Here is a 19,205-nt window from a genome sequence, read left to right as displayed (position 1 = left end):
CTCCACTGGTCATCGTGGTGACAGACCCTTGTCAGTGATCTGCCAAAGGGGGCATTGTGACTTCATAACTGAGCACTGGTCACCCAGGTGACACACCCTTGTCTGTGATCTGCCTAACGTGGCATTGTGACATCATATCTCTGAACGGGTCACCCAGGTGACAGGCCATTGTCTGTGATCTGCCTAAGGGTGCATTGTGACATCATAACTCTGCACGGGTCACCCTGGTTACAGACCATTGTCTTTGATCTGCTTAAGTGGGCATTGTAACATCCTAACTCTGCACGGGTAACCCAGATGACAGACCGTTGTCTTTGATCTGACTAAAGGGGCATTGTGACATCATAAATCTGCACTGGTCACCCAGGTGACAGATCTTTTGTCTGTGATCTTCCTAAGGGGTCATTGTGACATCATAACTCTGCTCTGGTCACCCAGGTGACAGAACCTTCTCTGTGATCTGCCTAAGGGGTAATTGTGACATCATAACACTGCAATGGACACCCAGGTGGCAGACCCTTGTCTGTGATCTGCCTAAGGGGGCATTGTGACATCATAACTCTGCACTGGTCACCCAGGTGACAGACCCTTTACAGTGATTTACCTATTCGGGCACTGTGAAATCATAACTCTGCACTGTTCACCCTGGGGACAGACACTTGACCGTTATCTGCCTAAGGCGGAATTGTGACATCATAACTATGCACTGGTCACTCAGGTGACAGACCCATGTCTGTGATCTGCCTAAGGGGTGATTGTGACATATAAACTCTGCACTGGTCACCCAGGTGACAGACGCTTGTCTGTGATCTGCCTAAGGGGGGCATTGTGACATCATAAATCTGCACTGGAGACCAAGGTGACAGACAATTGTCTGTGATCTGACTATGGGGGCATTGTGACATCATTACACTGCACTAGTCATCGTGGTGACAGACCCTTGACTGTGATCTGCCTAAGAGGACATTGTGACTTCATAACTCTGCACTGGTCATCGTGATGACAGACCCTTGTCTGTGACATGCCTAATGGGGCATTGCAACTTCATAAATGTGCACTGGTCACCCAGGTGACACACCCTTGTCCGTGATCTGCGTAAGGTGGCATTGTGACATCATAACCCTGAGCGGGTCACCCAGGTTACAGGCCGTTGTCTGTGATCTGCCTAAGGGTGCATTGTGACATCATAACTCTGCACTGGTCACCCAGGTGACAGACCCTTGTCTGTGATCTGCCTAAGGGGTCATTGTGACATCATAAAGCTGCAATGGTCACCAAGGTGAGAGACCCTTGTCTGTGATCTGCTTAATGGGACATTGTGACATCATAACTCTGCACTGGTCACCCAGGTGACACACCCTTGTCTGTGATCTGCCTAACGTGGCATTGTGACATCATATCTCTGAACGGGTCACCCAGGTGACAGGCCATTGTCTGTGATCTGCCTAAGGGTGCATTGTGACATCATAACTCTGCACGGGTCACCCTGGTTACAGACCATTGTCTTTGATCTGCTTAAGTGGGCATTGTAACATCCTAACTCTGCACGGGTAACCCAGATGACAGACCGTTGTCTTTGATCTGACTAAAGGGGCATTGTGACATCATAAATCTGCACTGGTCACCCAGGTGACAGATCTTTTGTCTGTGATCTTCCTAAGGGGTCATTGAGACATCATAACTCTGCTCTGGTCACCCAGGTGACAGAACCTTCTCTGTGATCTGCCTAAGGGGTAATTGTGACATCATAACACTGCAATGGACACCCAGGTGGCAGACCCTTGTCTGTGATCTGCCTAAGGGGGCATTGTGACATCATAACTCTGCACTGGTCACCCAGGTGACAGACCCTTTACAGTGATTTACCTATTCGGGCACTGTGAAATCATAACTCTGCACTGTTCACCCTGGGGACAGACACTTGACCGTTATCTGCCTAAGGCGGAATTGTGACATCATAACTATGCACTGGTCACTCAGGTGACAGACCCATGTCTGTGATCTGCCTAAGGGGTGATTGTGACATATAAACTCTGCACTGGTCACCCAGGTGACAGACGCTTGTCTGTGATCTGCCTAAGGGGGGCATTGTGACATCATAAATCTGCACTGGAGACCAAGGTGACAGACAATTGTCTGTGATCTGACTATGGGGGCATTGTGACATCATTACACTGCACTAGTCATCGTGGTGACAGACCCTTGACTGTGATCTGCCTAAGAGGACATTGTGACTTCATAACTCTGCACTGGTCATCGTGATGACAGACCCTTGTCTGTGACATGCCTAATGGGGCATTGCAACTTCATAAATGTGCACTGGTCACCCAGGTGACACACCCTTGTCCGTGATCTGCGTAAGGTGGCATTGTGACATCATAACCCTGAGCGGGTCACCCAGGTTACAGGCCGTTGTCTGTGATCTGCCTAAGGGTGCATTGTGACATCATAACTCTGCACTGGTCACCCAGGTGACAGACCCTTGTCTGTGATCTGCCTAAGGGGTCATTGTGACATCATAAAGCTGCAATGGTCACCAAGGTGAGAGACCCTTGTCTGTGATCTGCTTAATGGGACATTGTGACATCATAACTCTGCACTGGTCACCCAGGTGACAGACCCTTTTCTGTGATCTGCCTAAGGGGTCATTGTGACATCATAACTCTGCACTGGTAATGCAGGTGACAGATCCTTTTCTGCGATCTGCCTATTGGGGCTTTGTGACATCATAACTCTGCACTGTTCACCCTGGTGACAGACCCTTGTCCGTCATCTGCCTAACGAGGAAGTGTGACATCAGAACTATGCCCTGGTCACTAAGGTGACAGACCCTTGTCTGTGATCTGCCTAAGGGGGCATTGTGACATCATAACTCTGCACTGCTCACCCAGGTGACAGAACCTTCTCTGTGATCTGCCTAAGGGTGCATTGTGATATGATAACTGTGCACTGGTCACCCAGGTGACAGATGCTTGTCAGTGATCTGACTAAGGGGAGCATTGTGACATCATAACTCTGCACTGGTCACCCAGGTGAGAGACCCTTGTCTATGATCTGCCTAAGGGGGCATTGTTACATCATAACTCTGCACTTGCCATCGTGGTGACAGACCCTTGTCTGTGATCTGCCTAAAGGGGCATTGTGACTTCATAACTGTGCAATCGTAACCGAGGTGACACACCCTTGTCTATGATCTGCCTACGGGTGCATTGTGACATCATAACTCTGCACGGTCACCCTGGTTACAGACCATTGTCTTTGATCTGCTTATGTGGACATTGTAACATCATAACTCTGCACGGGTAACCCAGGTGACAGACCGTTGTCTTTGATCTGACTAAAGGGGCATTGTGACATCATAACTCTGCACTGGTCACCCAGGTTACAGATCATTTGTCTGTGATCTGCCTATGGGGGCATTGTGACATCATAACTCTGCACTGGTCACCCAGGTGACAGACCCTTGTCTGTGATCTGCCTAAGGGGTCATTGTGACATCATAAAACTGCAATGGTCACCAAGGTGGCAGACCCTTGTCTGTGATCTGCCTAAGGGGGCATTGTGACATCATAACTCTGCACTGGTCACCCAGGTGACAGACCCTTGTCTGTGATCTGCCTAAGGGGTCATTGTGACATCATAAAACTGCAATGGTCACCAAGGTGGCAGACCCTTGTCTGTGATCTGCCTAAGGGGGCATTGTGACTTCATAACTGTGCACTGGTCACCCAGGTGACACACCCTTGTCTGTGATCTGCGTAAGGTGGCATTGTGACTTCATAACTCTGAGCGGGTCACCCAGGTTACAGGCCGTTGTCTGTGATCTGCCTAAGGGTGCATTGTGACATCATAACTCTGCACGGTCACCCTGGTTACAGACCATTGTCTTTGATCTGCTTATGTGGACATTGTAACATCATAACTCTGCACGGGTAACCCAGGTGACAGACCGTTGTCTTTGATCTGACTAAAGGGGCATTGTGACATCATAACTCTGCAGTGGTCACCCAGGTTACAGATCATTTGTCTGTGATCTGTCTATGGGGGCATTGTGACATCATAACTCTGCACTGGTCACCCAGGTGACAGACCCTAGTCTGTGATCTGCCTAAGGGGTCATTGTGACATCATAAAACTGCAATGGTCACCAAGGTGGCAGACCCTTGTCTGTGATCTGCCTAAGGGGGCATTGTGACTTCATAACTGTGCACTGGTCACCCAGGTGACACACCCTTGTCTGTGATCTGCGTAAGGTGGCATTGTGACTTCATAACTCTGAGCGGGTCACCCAGGTTACAGGCTGTTGTCTGTGATCTGCCTAAGGGTGCATTGTGACATCATAACTCTGCACGGGTCACCCTGGTTACAGACCATTGTCTTTGATCTGCTTAAATGGACATTGTAACATCATAACTCTGCACGGGTAACCCAGGTGACAGACCGTTGTCTTTGATCTGACTAAAGGGGCATTGTGACATCATAACTCTGCACTGGTCTCCCAGGTGACAGATCATTTGTCTGTGATCTGCCTAAGGGGTCATTGTGACATCATAACTCTGCACTGGTCACCCAGGTGACAGACCCTTGTCTGTGATCTGCCTAAGGGGTCATTGTGACATCATAAAACTGCAATGGTCACCAAGGTGGCAGACCCTTGTCTGTGATCTCCCTAAGGGGGCATTGTGACATCATATCTCTGCACTGGTCAACCAGGTGACTCACCCTTGTCTGTCATCTGCCTAAGGGGGCATTGTGACTTCATAATACTGCACTGGTCATCGCGGAGACAGACCCTTGTCTGTGATCTGCCTAAGGGGGCATTGTGACTTCATAACTGTGCACTGGTCACCCAGGAGACACACCCTTGTCTGTGATCTGCGTAAGGTGGCATTGTGACTACATAACTCTGAACAGGTCACCCAGGTTACAGGCCGTTGTCTGTGATCTGCCAAAGGGTGCATTGTGACATCATAAATCTGCACGGGTCACCCTGGTTAAAGACCATTGTCTATGATCTGCTTAAGTGGACATTGTAACATCATAACTCTGCACGGGTAACCCAGGTGACAGACCGTTGTCTTTGATCTGACAAAAGGGGCATTGTGACATCATAACTCTGCACTGGTCTCCCAGGTGACAGATCGTTTGTCTGTGATCTGCCTAAGGGGTCATTGTGACATCATAACTCTGCACTGTTCACCCTGGTGACAGAGCCTTTCCGTCATCTGCCTAACGCGGAATTGTGACGTCATAACTCTGCCTTGGTCACTAAGGTGACAGACCCTTGTCTGTGTTCTGCCTTAGGGGTCACTGTGACATCTAATCTCTGCACTGGTCACCCAGGTGACAGACCCTTTTCAGTGATCTGCCTGAGGGGGCATTGTGACATCATAACTCTGCACTTCTCCCGCAGGTGACAGAACTTTGTCTGTGATCTGCGTAACGCGGCATTGTGACATCATAACTGTACACTGGTCACCCAGGTGACAGAACCTTGACTGTGAACTGCCTAACGGGGCATTGTGACATCATAACTTTGCACTGGTCACCATGGTGACAGACCCTTGTCCGTTATCTGCCTAAGGGGCAATGTGACATCATACCTCTGCACTGCTCACCCAGGTGACAGACCCTTGTCTGTGATCTGCCTAAGGGGGCATTGTGACATCATAACTCTGCACTGGTCACTCAGGTGACAGACCCTTCTCTGTGATGTGCCTAATGGGGCATTGTGACATCATAACTCTGCACTGCTCACCCAGGTGACAGAACCTTCTCTGTGATCTGCCTAAGGGTGCATTGTGACATGATAACTGTGCACTGGTCACCCAGGTGACAGATGCTTGTCTGTGATCTGCCTAAGGGGAGCCTTGTGACATCATATCTCTGCACTGGTCACCCAGGTGACAACCCTTGTCTATGATCTGCCTAAGTGGGGATTGTTACTTCATAACTCTGCACTTGTCATCGTGGTAACAGACCCTTGTCTGTGATCTGCCTAATGGGGCATTGTGACTTCATAAAACTGCACTGGTCACCCAGGTGACAAAGCCTTGCCTGTGATCTGCCTAACGGGTAATTGTGACATCATAAAACTGCAATGGTCACCAAGGTGGCAGACCCTTGTCTGTGATCAGCTTAATGGGACTTTCTGACATCATAACTCTACACTGGGAACCCGGGAGACAGACCCTTGTCTGTGATCTGCCTAAGGGGTCATTGTGACATCATAACTCTGCACTGGTCACCCAGGTGGCAGAACCTTTTCTGTGACCTGCCTAAGGGGGCAATGTGACATCATAACTCTACACTGGGCTCCCTGGTGACAGACCCTTGTCTGTGATCTGCCTAAGGGGTCATTGTGACATCTAAACTCTGCACTGGTCACCCAGGTGACAGACCCTTTTCAGTGATCTGCCTAAGGGGGCATTGTGACATCATAACTCTGCACTTCTCCACCAGGTGACAGACCCTTGTCTGTGATCTGCCTAAGGGGTCATTGTGACATCATAACTCTGCACTGGTCACCAAGGTGACAAAGCCTTGCCTGTGATCTGCCTAACGGGTCATTGTGACATCATAAAACTGCAATGGTCACCAAGGTAGCAGACCCTTGTCTGTGATCTGCTTAATGGGACATTATGACATCATAACTCTACACTGGGAACCCAGGTGACAGACCCTTGTCTGTGATCTGCCTAAGGGGTCATTGTGACATCATAACTCTGCACTGGTCACCCAGGTGACAGAACCTTTTCAGTGATCTGCCTAAGGGGGCAATGTGACATCATAACTCTACACTGGGCTCCCTGGTGACAGACCCTTGTCTATGATCTCCCTAAGGGGTCATTGTGACATCTAAACTCAGCACTGGTCACCCGGGTGACAGACCCTTTTCAGTGATCTGCCTAAGGGGGCATTGTGACATCATAACTCTGCACTTCTCCCCCAGGTGACAGACCCTTGTCTGTGATCTGCCTAAGGGGGCAATGTGACATCATAATTCTGCACTGGTCACCCAGGTGAGAGAACCTTGACTGTGAACTGCCTAACGGGGCATTGTGACATCATAACTCTTCACAGGTCACCATGGTGACAGACCCTTGTCCGTTATCTGTCTAAGGGTGCAATGTGACATCATAACTCTGCACTGGTCACTCAGGTGACAGACCCTTGTCTGTGATCTGCCTAATGGGGCATTGTGACATCATAACTCTGCACTGGTCACTCAGGTGACAGACCCTTGTCTGTGATCTGCCTAATGGGGCATTGTGACATCATAACTCTGCACTTCTCCCCCAGGTGACAGACCCTTGTCTGTGATCTGCCTAAGGGTGCATTGTGACATGATAACTGTGCACTGGTCCCCCAGGTGACAGATGCTTGTCTGTGATCTACCTAAGGGGGCATTGTGACTTTATAACTGTGCACTCGTCAGCCAGGTGACACACCCTTGTCTGTCATCTGCCTAAGGGGGCATTGTGACTTCATAATTCTGCACTGGTCATCGTGGAGACAGACCCATGTCTGTGATCTGCCTAAGGGGGCATTGTGACTTCATATCTCTGCACTGGTCACCCAGGTGACAGACCCTTGTCTATGATCTGCCTAAGTGGGCATTGTTACTTCATAACTCTGCACTTGTCATCGTGGTGACAGACCCTTGTCTGTGATCTGCCTAAGGGGGCATTGTGACTTCATAACTGTGCACTCGTCACCCAGGTGACACACCCTTGTCTGGCATCTGCCTAAGGGGGCATTGTGACTTCATAACTCTGCACTGGTCATCGTGGAGACAGACCGTTGTCTGTGATCTGCCTAAGGGGGCATTGTAACTTCATAACTGTGCACTGGTCACCCAGGTGACACAACCTTGTCTGTGATCTGCGTAAGGTGGAATTGTGACTTCATTACTCTGAGCGGGTCACCCAGGTTACAGGCCGTTGTCTGTGATCTGCCCAAGGGTGCATTGTGACATCATAACTCTGCACGGGTCACCCTGGTTGCAGACCATTGTCTTTGATCTGCTTAAGTGGACATTGTAACATCATAACTCTGCACGGGTAACCCAGGTGACAGACCGTTGTCTTTGATCTGACTAAAGGGGCATTGTGACATCATAACTCTGCACTGGTCACACAGGTGACAAACCCTTGCCTGTGATCTGCCTAACGGGTCATTGTGACATCATAAAACTGCAATGGTCACCAAGGTGGCAGACCCTTGTCTGTGATCTGCTTAATGGGACATTGTGACATCATAACTCTACACTGGGAACCCAGGTGACAGACCCTTGTCTGTGATCTTCCTAAGGGGGCATTGTGACATCATAACTGTGCACTGGCCACCAAGGTGACAGACCATTGTCTGTGATATGCTTAAGGAGTCATTGTAACATCATAACTATGCACTGGTCACCCAGGTGACAGACTCTTGTCGGTGATCTGCCTAAGGGGGCATGGTGACATCATAAATCTCCACTGGTCACCCAGGTGACAGACCCTTGTCTGTGATCTCCCTAAGGGTTCATTTTGACATCATACCTCTGCACTGGTCACCCAGGTGACAGACCCTTGTCTGTGATCTGCCTAAGGGGGCAATGTGACATCACAACTCTACACTTGGCTCCCTGGTGACTGACCCTTGTCTGTGATCTGCCTAAGGGGTCATTGTGACATCATAACTCTGCACTGGTCACTCAGGTGACAGACCCTTTACTGTGATCTGCCTATTGGGGCATTGTGACATCATAACTCTGCACTGTTCACCCTGGTGACAGAGCCTTTTCCGTCATCTGCCTAACGCGGAATTGTGACAGCATAACTCTGCCCTGGTCACTAAGGTGACAGACCTTTGTCTGTGATCTGCCTAAGGGGTCATTGTGACATCTAAAGTCTGCACTGGTCACCCAGGTGACAGACCCTTTTCAGTGATCTGCCTAAGGGGGCATTGTGACATCATAACTCTGCACTTCTCCCCCAGGAGACAGAACTTTGTCTGTGATCTGCGTATGGCGGCATTGTGACATCATAACTGTGCACTGGTCACCCAGGCGACAGAACGTTGACTGTGAACTGCCTAACGGGGCATTGTGACGTCATAACTCTTCAGTGGTTACCATGGTGACAGACCCTTGTCCGTTATCTGCCTAAGGGGGCATTGTGACATCATAACTCTGCACTGGTCACCCATGTGACAGACCCTTGTCTGTGATCTGCCTAAGGGCTCATTGTGACATCATAACTCTGCACTGGTCACTCGGGTGACAGACCCTTGTCTGTGATCTGCCTAATGGGGCATTGTGACATCATAACTCTGCACTGCTCACCCAGGTGACAGAACCTTCTCTGTGATCTGCCTAAGGGTGCATTGTGACATGATAACTGTGCACTGGTCACCCAGGTGACAGATGCTTGTCTGTGATCTGCCTAAGGGGGGCCTTGTGACATCATATCTCTGCACTGTTCACCCAGGTGACAGACCCTTGTCTATGATCTGCCTAAGTGGGGATTGTTACTTCATAACTCTGCACTTGTCATCGTGGTGACAGACCCTTGTCTGTGATCTGCCTAAGGGTGCATTGTGACTTCATAACTGTGCACTCGTCAGCCAGGTGACACACCCTTGTCTGTCATCTGCCTAAGGGGGCATTGTGACTTCATAACTCTGCACTGGTCATCGTGGAGACAGACACTTGTCTGTGATCTGCCTAAGGGGGCATTGTGACTTCATAACTGTGCACTGGTCACCCAGGTGACACACCCTTGTCTGTGATCTGCCTAACGTGGCATTGTGACATCATATCTCTGAACGGGTCACCCAGGTTACAGGCCGTTGTCTGTGATCTGCCTAAGGGTGCATTGTGGCATCATAACTCTGCACCGGTCACCCTGGTTACAGACCATTTTCTTTGATCTGCTTAAGTGGACATTGTAACATCATAACTCTGCACGGGTAACCCAGGTGACCGACCGTTGTCTTTGATCTGACTAAAGGGGCATTGTGACATCATAACTCTTCACTGGTCACCCAGGTGACAGATCTTTTGTCAGTGATCTGCCTAAGGGGTCATTGTGACATCATAACTCTGCACTGGTCACCCAGGTGACAAACCCTTGCCTGTGATCTGCTTAACGGGTCATTGTGACATCATAAAACTGCAATGGTCACCAAGGTGGCAGACCCTGGTCTGTGATCTGCTTAATGGGATATTGTGACATCATAACTCTACACTGGGGACCCAGGTGACAGACCCTTGTCTGTGATCTGCCTAAGGGGGCATTGTGACATCATAGCTCTGCACTGGTCACCAAGGTGACAGACCATTGTCTGTGATATGCCTAAGGAGGCATTGTAACATCATAACTGTGCACTGGTCACCCAGGTGACAGTCTCTTGTCTGTGATCTGCCTAAGGGGGCATGGTGACATCATAAATCTCCACTGGTCACCCAGGTGACAGTCCATTGAATGTGATCTGCCTAAGGGGTCATTGTGACATCATAACTCTGCACTGGTCACCCAGGTGACAGAACCTTTTCTGTGATCTGCCTAAGGGGGCAATGTGACATCATATCTCTACACTGGGCTCCCTGGTGACAGATCCTTGTCTGTGATCTGCCTAATGGGTCATTGTGACATCAAAACTCTGCACTGGTCACTCAGGTGACAGAGCCTTTTCTGTGATCTGCCTATTGGGGCATTGTGACCTCATAACTCTGCACTGTTCACCCTGGTGACAGAGCCTTGTCCGTCATCTGCCTAATGCGGAATTGTGACATCATAACTCTGCCCTGGTCACCATGGTGAGAGACCCTTGTCCGTTATCTGCCTAAGGGGGCAATGTGACATCATAACTCTACACTGGTCACCCAGGAGACAGACCCTTGTCTGTGAACCGCCTAAGCGGGCATTGTGGCGTCATAACTCTGCACTGGTCACTCAGGTGACAGACCCATGTCTGTGATCTGCCTAAAGGGGCATTGTGACATCATAACTCAGCACTGCTCACCCAGGTGACAGAACCTTCTCTGTGATCTGCCTAAGGTTGCATTGTGATGTGATAACTGTGCACTGGTCACCCAGGTGACAGATGCTTGTCTGTGATCTTACTAAGGGGGGCATTGTGACATCATAATTCTGCACTGGTCACCCAGGTGACAGACCCTTGTCTATGATCTGCCTAAGGGGGCATTGTTACATCATAACACTGCACTTGTAATCGTGGTGACAGACCCTTGTCTGTGATCTGCCAAAGGGGGCACTGTGACTTCATAACTGTGCAATCGTCACCGAGGTGACACACCCTTGTCTGTCATCTGCCTAAGGGGGTATTGTGACATCATAACTCTGCATTGGTCACCCAGGTGATAGAACCCTGTCTGTGATCTGCCTAAGGGTGCATCGTGACATCATAACCCTGCCCGGGTCACCCTGGTGACAGACCATTGTCTTTGATCTGCTTAAGTGGGCATTGTGACATCATAACTCTGCAATGGTCACCCAGGTGGCAGACCCTTCTCTGTGATCTGCCTAATGAGGCATTGTGACATCATAACTCTACACTGGGCACTCAGGTGACAGACCCTTGTCTGTGATTTGCCTAAGGTTCCATTGTGACATCATAACTCTACACTGGTCACCCAGGTGGCAGACCCTCGTCTGTGATCTGCTTAGGGGTGCATTGTGACATCATAACTCTCCACTGGTCACCCATTTGAAAGACCCTTTTCTGTGATCTGCCTAAGGGGGCATTGTGACATCATAAGCCTGTGTTGCTCACCCAGGTGACAGACCCTTGTCTGTGGTCTGTCTATGGGGGCGTTGTGGCATCTTAACACTGCACTGGTCACCGTGGTGACAGACTATGTTCAGTGATCTGCCTAAGGGAGCATTGTGACATCATAACCGTGCACTGGTAATCCAGGTGACGGACCCTTTTCTTTGATCGGCCTGAGGGGTCATTGTGACATCATAACTCAGCACGGGTCTCCCATGTGACATACCCTTGTCAGTGATCTGCCTAAAGGGGCATTGTGACATCATAACTCTGCACGGGTCACGAAGGTGACCGACCATTGTCTGTGAACTGCCTAAGGGGGCATTGTGATATCATAACCCTGCACTGGTCACCCACGTGTTATACCCTTCTCTTTGATCTGCCTAAGGGGACATTCTGACATCATAACACTGCACGGGACACCCAGGTGACATACCCCTGTCTGTGATCTGCCTAAGTGGGCATTGTGACATCATAAGTCTGCACTGGACACCCAGGTGACAGGCCCTTGACTGTGATCTGCCTAAGTGGGAATTGTGACATCATAACTCCCCACTCGTCAACCAGTTGAAAGACACTTGTCTGTGAACTGGCTAACGGGGCATTGTGACATCGTAACTCTGCACTGGTCACCCTGGTGACAGACCCTTGTCCGTTATCTGCCTAAGGGGGCATTGTGACATCATAACCCTGCACTGGTCACCCGGATGACATACCCTTGTCTGTGATCTGCCTAAGGGGTCATAGTGACATCATAATTCTGCACTGGTCACCCAGGTGACTGACCCCTGTCTGTGATGTGTCTAAGGGGGCATTGTGACATTATAACTCTGCACTGGTCTCCAAGGTGACAGACCCTTGCCTGTGAACTGCCTATGGGGGCATTGTGACATCATAACTCTGCACTGGTCACCCAGGGGACAGATCATTGTCTGTGATCTGCCTAAGGGGGCATTGTGACTTCATAAGAGTGCGCTGGTCACCCAGGTGAAGGACCATTGTCTGTGATTTGCCTAAGGGGGCATTGTGACATCACAACTCTGCACTGGTCCCCCAGGTGACAGACCATTGTCTGTCATCTTCCTAAGGGTGCATTTTGACATCACAAATCTTCATTGGTCACCCAAGTTACAGACCCTTGTCTGTAAACTACCTAAAGGGGTATTGTGACATCATAACTCGGCACTGGTCACTGTGGTGACAGACCCTTGTCTGTGATCTGGCTAATGAGGAATTGTGACATCATAACTCTGCACAGAACACCGTGTTGACAGACCCTTGTTTGTCATCTGCCTAAGGGGGCACTGTGACATCATAACTCTGCACTGGTCACCCAGGTGACAGGCCCTTGTCTGTGATCTGCCTACGGGGGCATTGTGACATCATAACTCTGCACTGGTCACCATGGTGACAGAGCCATATCCGTCATATGCCTCAGGGGGCATTGTGACATTATCACTCTGCACTGGCCACACAGGTCACAGACCCTTGTCTCTGATCTGCCTAAGGTGTGATTGTGACATCGTCACTATCCACTGGTCCCCCAGTGGCAGACCCTTGTCTGTGATCTGCCTAAGGGGGCATTATGAGATCATAACCCTCTACTGGTCACCCAGGTGACAGACCCCTGTCTGTGATCTCCCTGAGAGGGCATTGTGACATCATAACCCTGCACTGGTCACCGTGATGACAGAGCCTTGTCTGTGATCTGCCTAAGGGTGCATTGTGACATCATAACTATGCACTGGTCACCCAGGTGACAGACCCTTGTCTGTGATCTGCCTAAGGGGTCATTGTGACATCATAAGTCTGTAGTGGTCAACCAGGTGTACCACCCTTGTGTGTGATCTGTCTAAGAGGGCATTGTGACATCATAACTCTGCACGGGTCACCCAGGTGACAGACCCTTGTCTGTGATCTGCATAAGGGGGCACTGTGACATCATAACTCTGCACGGGTCACCCTGGTGACAGACCCTGGTTTTTGATCTGCTTAAGTGGGCATTGTGACATCATAGCTCTGCACTGAGACAACAAGTGACATGCCCTTGTCTCTGATCTGCCTAAGGGGGCATTGTGACATCATAACTCTGTACTGGGCACCCAGGTGACAGGCCCTTCACTGTGATGAGCATAAGGGGGCATTGTGACACTATAACTCTGCACTGGGCACCCAGGTGACATCCCGATATCTGTGATCTGACTAAGGGGGCATTGTGACATCGTAACCCTGCACTGGGCACCCAGGTGACAGGCCCTTTTCTGTTATCTGCCTAAGGGGGCATTATGACATCATAACTCAGCTCGGGACACCCAGGTGACAGGCCCTTGTGTGTGATCTGCCTAAGGGGGTATTGTGACATCATAACACGGCACGGGTCACACAGGTGACAGACCCTTGTATGTGATCTGCCTAAGGGGGCATGGTAACATCATAACTCTACACTGGTCACCGTGGTGACAGACACTTTTCTGTGATCTGCTTAAGAGGCCATTGTGACATCATAACTCTGCACTGGTCACCCACGTGACAGACCCTTGTCTGTGATCTGTATAAGGGGGCGTTGTGTCTTCATAACTATGCACGTGTCACCCTGGTTACAGACCATTGTCTTTGATCTGCTTAAGTGGGCATGGTGACATCATAACTGTGCACTGGTCACCCAGGTGACAGACCATTTGTCTGTGATCTGCCTAAGGGGGCATTGTGACATCATAACTCTGCTCGGGTCACCCAGGTGACAGACCCTTGTCTGTGAACTGCCTAAGGGGGCATTGTGACATCATAAATCTGCACTGGTCTCCGACGTGACATACCCATGTTTTTGATCTGCCTAAGGGGGCATTGTGACATCATAACGCTGCACGGGGCACCGAGGTGACAGAACCTTGACTGTGAACTGAATAACGCAGCATTGTGACATCGTAACTCTGCACTGGTCACTCTGGTGACAGACCCTTGTCCGTTATCTGCCTAAGGGTGCATTGTGACATTATCACCCTGCTCTGGTCACCCAGATGACAGACCCTTGTCTTTGATCTGCCTAAGGGGGCATAGTGACATCATGACTCTTCACTGGTCACCCAGGTGACAGAATCTCGTCTGTGAACTGCCTAAGGGGGCATTGTGATATCATAACTCTGCACTGGCCACCCAGATGACAGATCATTGTCTGTGATCTGCCTAAGGGGGCATAGTGACATCATAAGTGTGTGCTGGTTACCCAGGTCATGGACCGTTGTCTGTGATCTGCCTAAGGGGATATTGTGACATCAAAACTCTACACTGTTCACCCAGGTGAGGGAGCCTTGTCTGTCCTCAGCCTAAGGGGGCATTGTGACATCTTAACTCAGCGATGGTCACGCAGGTGACAGACCCTTGTCTGTGATCTGCCTAAGGGTGCTTTTTGACATCAAAAATCTGCACTGGTCACATAGGTGACAGACCCTTGACTGTAAAATGCCTAAGGGGGCATTGTGACATCATAACCCGGCACTGGTCACTGTGTTGACAGATCCTTGTCTGTGATCTGGCTGATGGGGCATGGTGACATCATAACTCTGCAGAGAGCACGGTAGTGACAGACCCTTGTTTGTGATCTGCCTAAGGTGTCATTGTGGCATCGTAACTATCCACTGGTCACCCAGTGACAGACCCTTGTCTGTGATCAGCCTAAGGGGGAATCGTGACATCAAAACTCTGCACGGCTCACCCATGTGACAGGCCCTTGAATGTGATCTGCCTAAGGGGGTATTGAGACACCATAACTCTGCACTGCTCGCCCAGGTGACAGACCCGTGTCTGTGATCTGCCTATGGGGGCATTGTGACATCATAACTCTGCATTGGTCACCGAGGTGACAGACCCTTGTCTTTGATTTGCCTAAGTGGGCATTGTGACATCATAACTCTGCACGGGGCCCCCAGGTGACAGGCCCTTGTCTCTGATCTGCCTAAGGGGGCAATGTGACATCATAACTCTGCACGGCTCACACAGGTGACAGGCCTTTGAGATCTGCCTAAGGGGGCATTGTGACATTATAACACTGCACGGGTCCCCCAGGTGACAGACCCTTGTCTGTGATCTGCCTAAGTGGGCATTGGGACATCGTAATTCTGCACGGGTCACCCAGGTGACAGACCCTTCTCTTTGATCTGCCTAAGAGCATTGTGACATCATAGCTCTGCACTCGTAACCCAGGTGACAGACCCTTTTCTGTGATTTACCTAAGGGGCATCGTTGCATCATAACTCTTCACTAGTCACCGTGGTGACAGACCCTTGTGTGTGATCTGCCTAGGAGGGCATTGTGACATCATAACTGTGCACTGCTAAGCCAGGTTACGTACCCTTGTCTGTGATGTGTCTAAGGGGGCATTGTGACATCATAACTGTGCACTGGTAACCCAGGTGACGTACCCTTGACTGTGATCTGCCTAAGGTGGCACTGTGACATCACAACTCTGCACTGGTCACCCAGGTTACAGACCCTTGTCTGTGATCTGCATAAGGGGGCATTGTGACATCATAACTATGTACGGGTCAACCAGGTGACAGACCCTTGTCTGTGATCTGCCTAAGGGGGTATTGTGACATCATAACACTGCACTGGTCTCCCAGGTGACAGACCCTTGTCTGTGTTCTGCCTAAGGGGGCATTGTGACATCATAAGTCTGCACTGGTCACCCAGGTGAAAGACCCTTGTCTGTGATCTGCCTACGGGGGCATTGTGACATCATAATTCTGCAATAGTCACCCAGGTGACATACCCTTTTCTGTGATCGGCCTAATGGGATATTGTGACATCAAAGCTCTGTACTGGTCACCAGGCGACAGACCCTTGCCTGTGATCTTCCTAAGAGGGCGTTGTGACATCATAAATCTGCACTGGTCACCCAGGTGACAGACCCTTCTCTGTGAACTGCCTAAGGGGGCATTGTGACATCATAATTCAGCACTGCTCCCCGATATCACAGACCATTTTCTGTGATCTGCCAAAGGGGCATTGTGACAACCTCACTCGGCACTGGTCACCCAGGTGACAGGCCCTTGTCTGTGATCTTCCTTAGGGGTCATGGTGTATTCATAACCCTGCACTGGTCACCCACATGACAGGCCCTTGTTTGTAATCTGCCTATGGGGACATTGTGACATCATAACTCTGCACTTGACACCCAGGTGACAGGCCCTTGCCTGTGATCTGCCTAAGACGGTATTGTGACATCGTAACTCTGCACGGGGCACCCAGGTGACAGGCCCTTGTCTGTTATATGCCTAAAGAGGGCTTTGTGACATCGTAACTCTGCACTCGTTAGCCTGGTGACAGACCCTTGTCTGTGATCTGCCTAAGGGTGCATTGTGACATCATATCTCTGCACTGGTCACCCAGGTGTCAGACCCTGGTCGGTGATCTGCCTAACGGGGCATTGTGACATCATATCTCTGCACGGGTCACCCAGGTGACAGACCGTTTTCTGTGATCTGCCTAAGGGGGCATTGTGACATCATAACTCTGCAATGGTGACACAGGTGACAGACCCTTTTCTGTGATTGGCCTAACGGGGTATTGTGACATCATAACTCTGCACTGGTGAGTCTGGTTACAGATCCTTGTCCACTATCTGCCTAAGGGGGTTTAGTAACTTCATAACTCTGCACTGGTTACCCAGTTTACTGACCCTTCTCTGTGATCTGCCTAAGGGAGCATTGTGACATCATAACTCTGCACGAGGCACCCAGGTGGCAGACCCTTGTCTGTGATCTGCCTAAGGGGGCATTGTGACATCAAAAAACTGCACGGGTCACCCATGTGACAGGCCCTTGAATGTGATCTGCCTAAGGGGGCATTGAGACATCATAAACCTACACTGGTCCCCAGGTGACGTACCCTTGTCTCTGATCTGCCTAAGTGTGCATTGTGCCATTATAACTCTGCACTGGTCACACAGGTGACAGGCCCTTGTCTGTGATTGGCCTAAGGGGCATTGAGACATCATAACTCTGCATGGGTCACCCAGGTCACAGACCCTTGTCTGTGATCTGCTTAAGGGGGCAATATGACATCGTAACTCTGTACTGGTCACCCAGCAGTCAGATCCTTGTCTGTGATCTGCCTCAGGGGGCATTGTGACATCATAACACTGCACGAGTCACCCTGCTGTCAGACCCTTCTCTGTGATCTTCCTGACTGGGCATTGTGACATCATAACACGGCACTGGTCACCCAAGTGGCAGGCGCTGGTCTGTGATCTGCCTAAGGGGATTGTGACATCATAACACTTCACTGGTTACCGAGGTGACAGGCCCATGTCTGTGATCTGCTTAAGGGGCATTGTGATGTCATAACTCTTCAGTGATCACCCAGTTGACTGGCTCTTGTCTGTTTCCTGCGTAAGTGGGCATTGTGACATCATCACTCTCCTCTTGTAACCCAGGTGACTGGCCCTTGCCTGTGATCTGCCTAAGGGGGCATTGTGACATCATAACTAGGCACTGGTCACCCAGGTGACAGGCCCTTGTCTGTGATCTCCCTAAGGTGGCATTGTGACTTCATAACTCTGCACTGGTCACCCACCTGACAGGCCCCTCTTTGTAACCTGCCTAAGGGGGCATTGTTACATCATAATTCTGCACAGGGCACCCAGGTGACAGGCCCTTGTCTGTGATCTGCCTAAGGGGGCATTGTGACATCACAACTCCGCACTTGGAACCCAGGTGACAGTCCATTGTCTGTGATCTGCCTAAGGGGACATTGTGACATCATAACCCTGCATTGGTCACCAAGGTAACAGACCATTGTCTGTGATCTGCCTAAGCGGGCGTTGTGACATCATAAATCTGCACAGGTCACCCAGGTGACAGACCCTTCTCTGTGAACTGCCTAAGGGGGCATTGTGACATCATAACTCTGCATTGGTCCACCAGGTCACGGACCATTGTCTGTGATCTGCCCAAGGGGGAGCTGTGAGAACCTAACTCTGCACTGGTCACCCAGGTGACAGACCCTCGTCTGTGATCTGCCTAAGCGGCATTATGAATTCATAACTCTGCACTGGCCACCCTCTTGACAGGCCCTTGTTTGTAATGTGCCTAAGGGGACATTGTGACATCATAACTCTGCACTGTTCACCCAGATGAAAGGCCCTGGTCTGTGATCTGCCTAAAGGGTCATTGTGACATCATAACTCTGCACTTGGCACCCAGGTGACAGGCCCTTGTCTGTGATCTGCCTAAGATGGCATTGTGACATCATGACACTGCACGGGGCCCCCAGGTGACAGACCCTTGTCTGTGATCTGTCTAAGGGGTCATTGTGACATCATAACACTGCACTGGTCACCCATGTGACAGACCCTTGTCTGTGATCTGCCTAAGGGCTCATTGTGACATCATAACTCTGCACTGGTCACTCGGGTGACAGACCCTTGT

This window comes from Gorilla gorilla, chromosome 14 (assembly GCF_029281585.2).
Source record: "Gorilla gorilla gorilla isolate KB3781 chromosome 14, NHGRI_mGorGor1-v2.1_pri, whole genome shotgun sequence".
Classification (NCBI taxonomy): domain Eukaryota; kingdom Metazoa; phylum Chordata; class Mammalia; order Primates; family Hominidae; genus Gorilla; species Gorilla gorilla.
Note: the sequence above shows the minus strand (reverse complement) of the source record.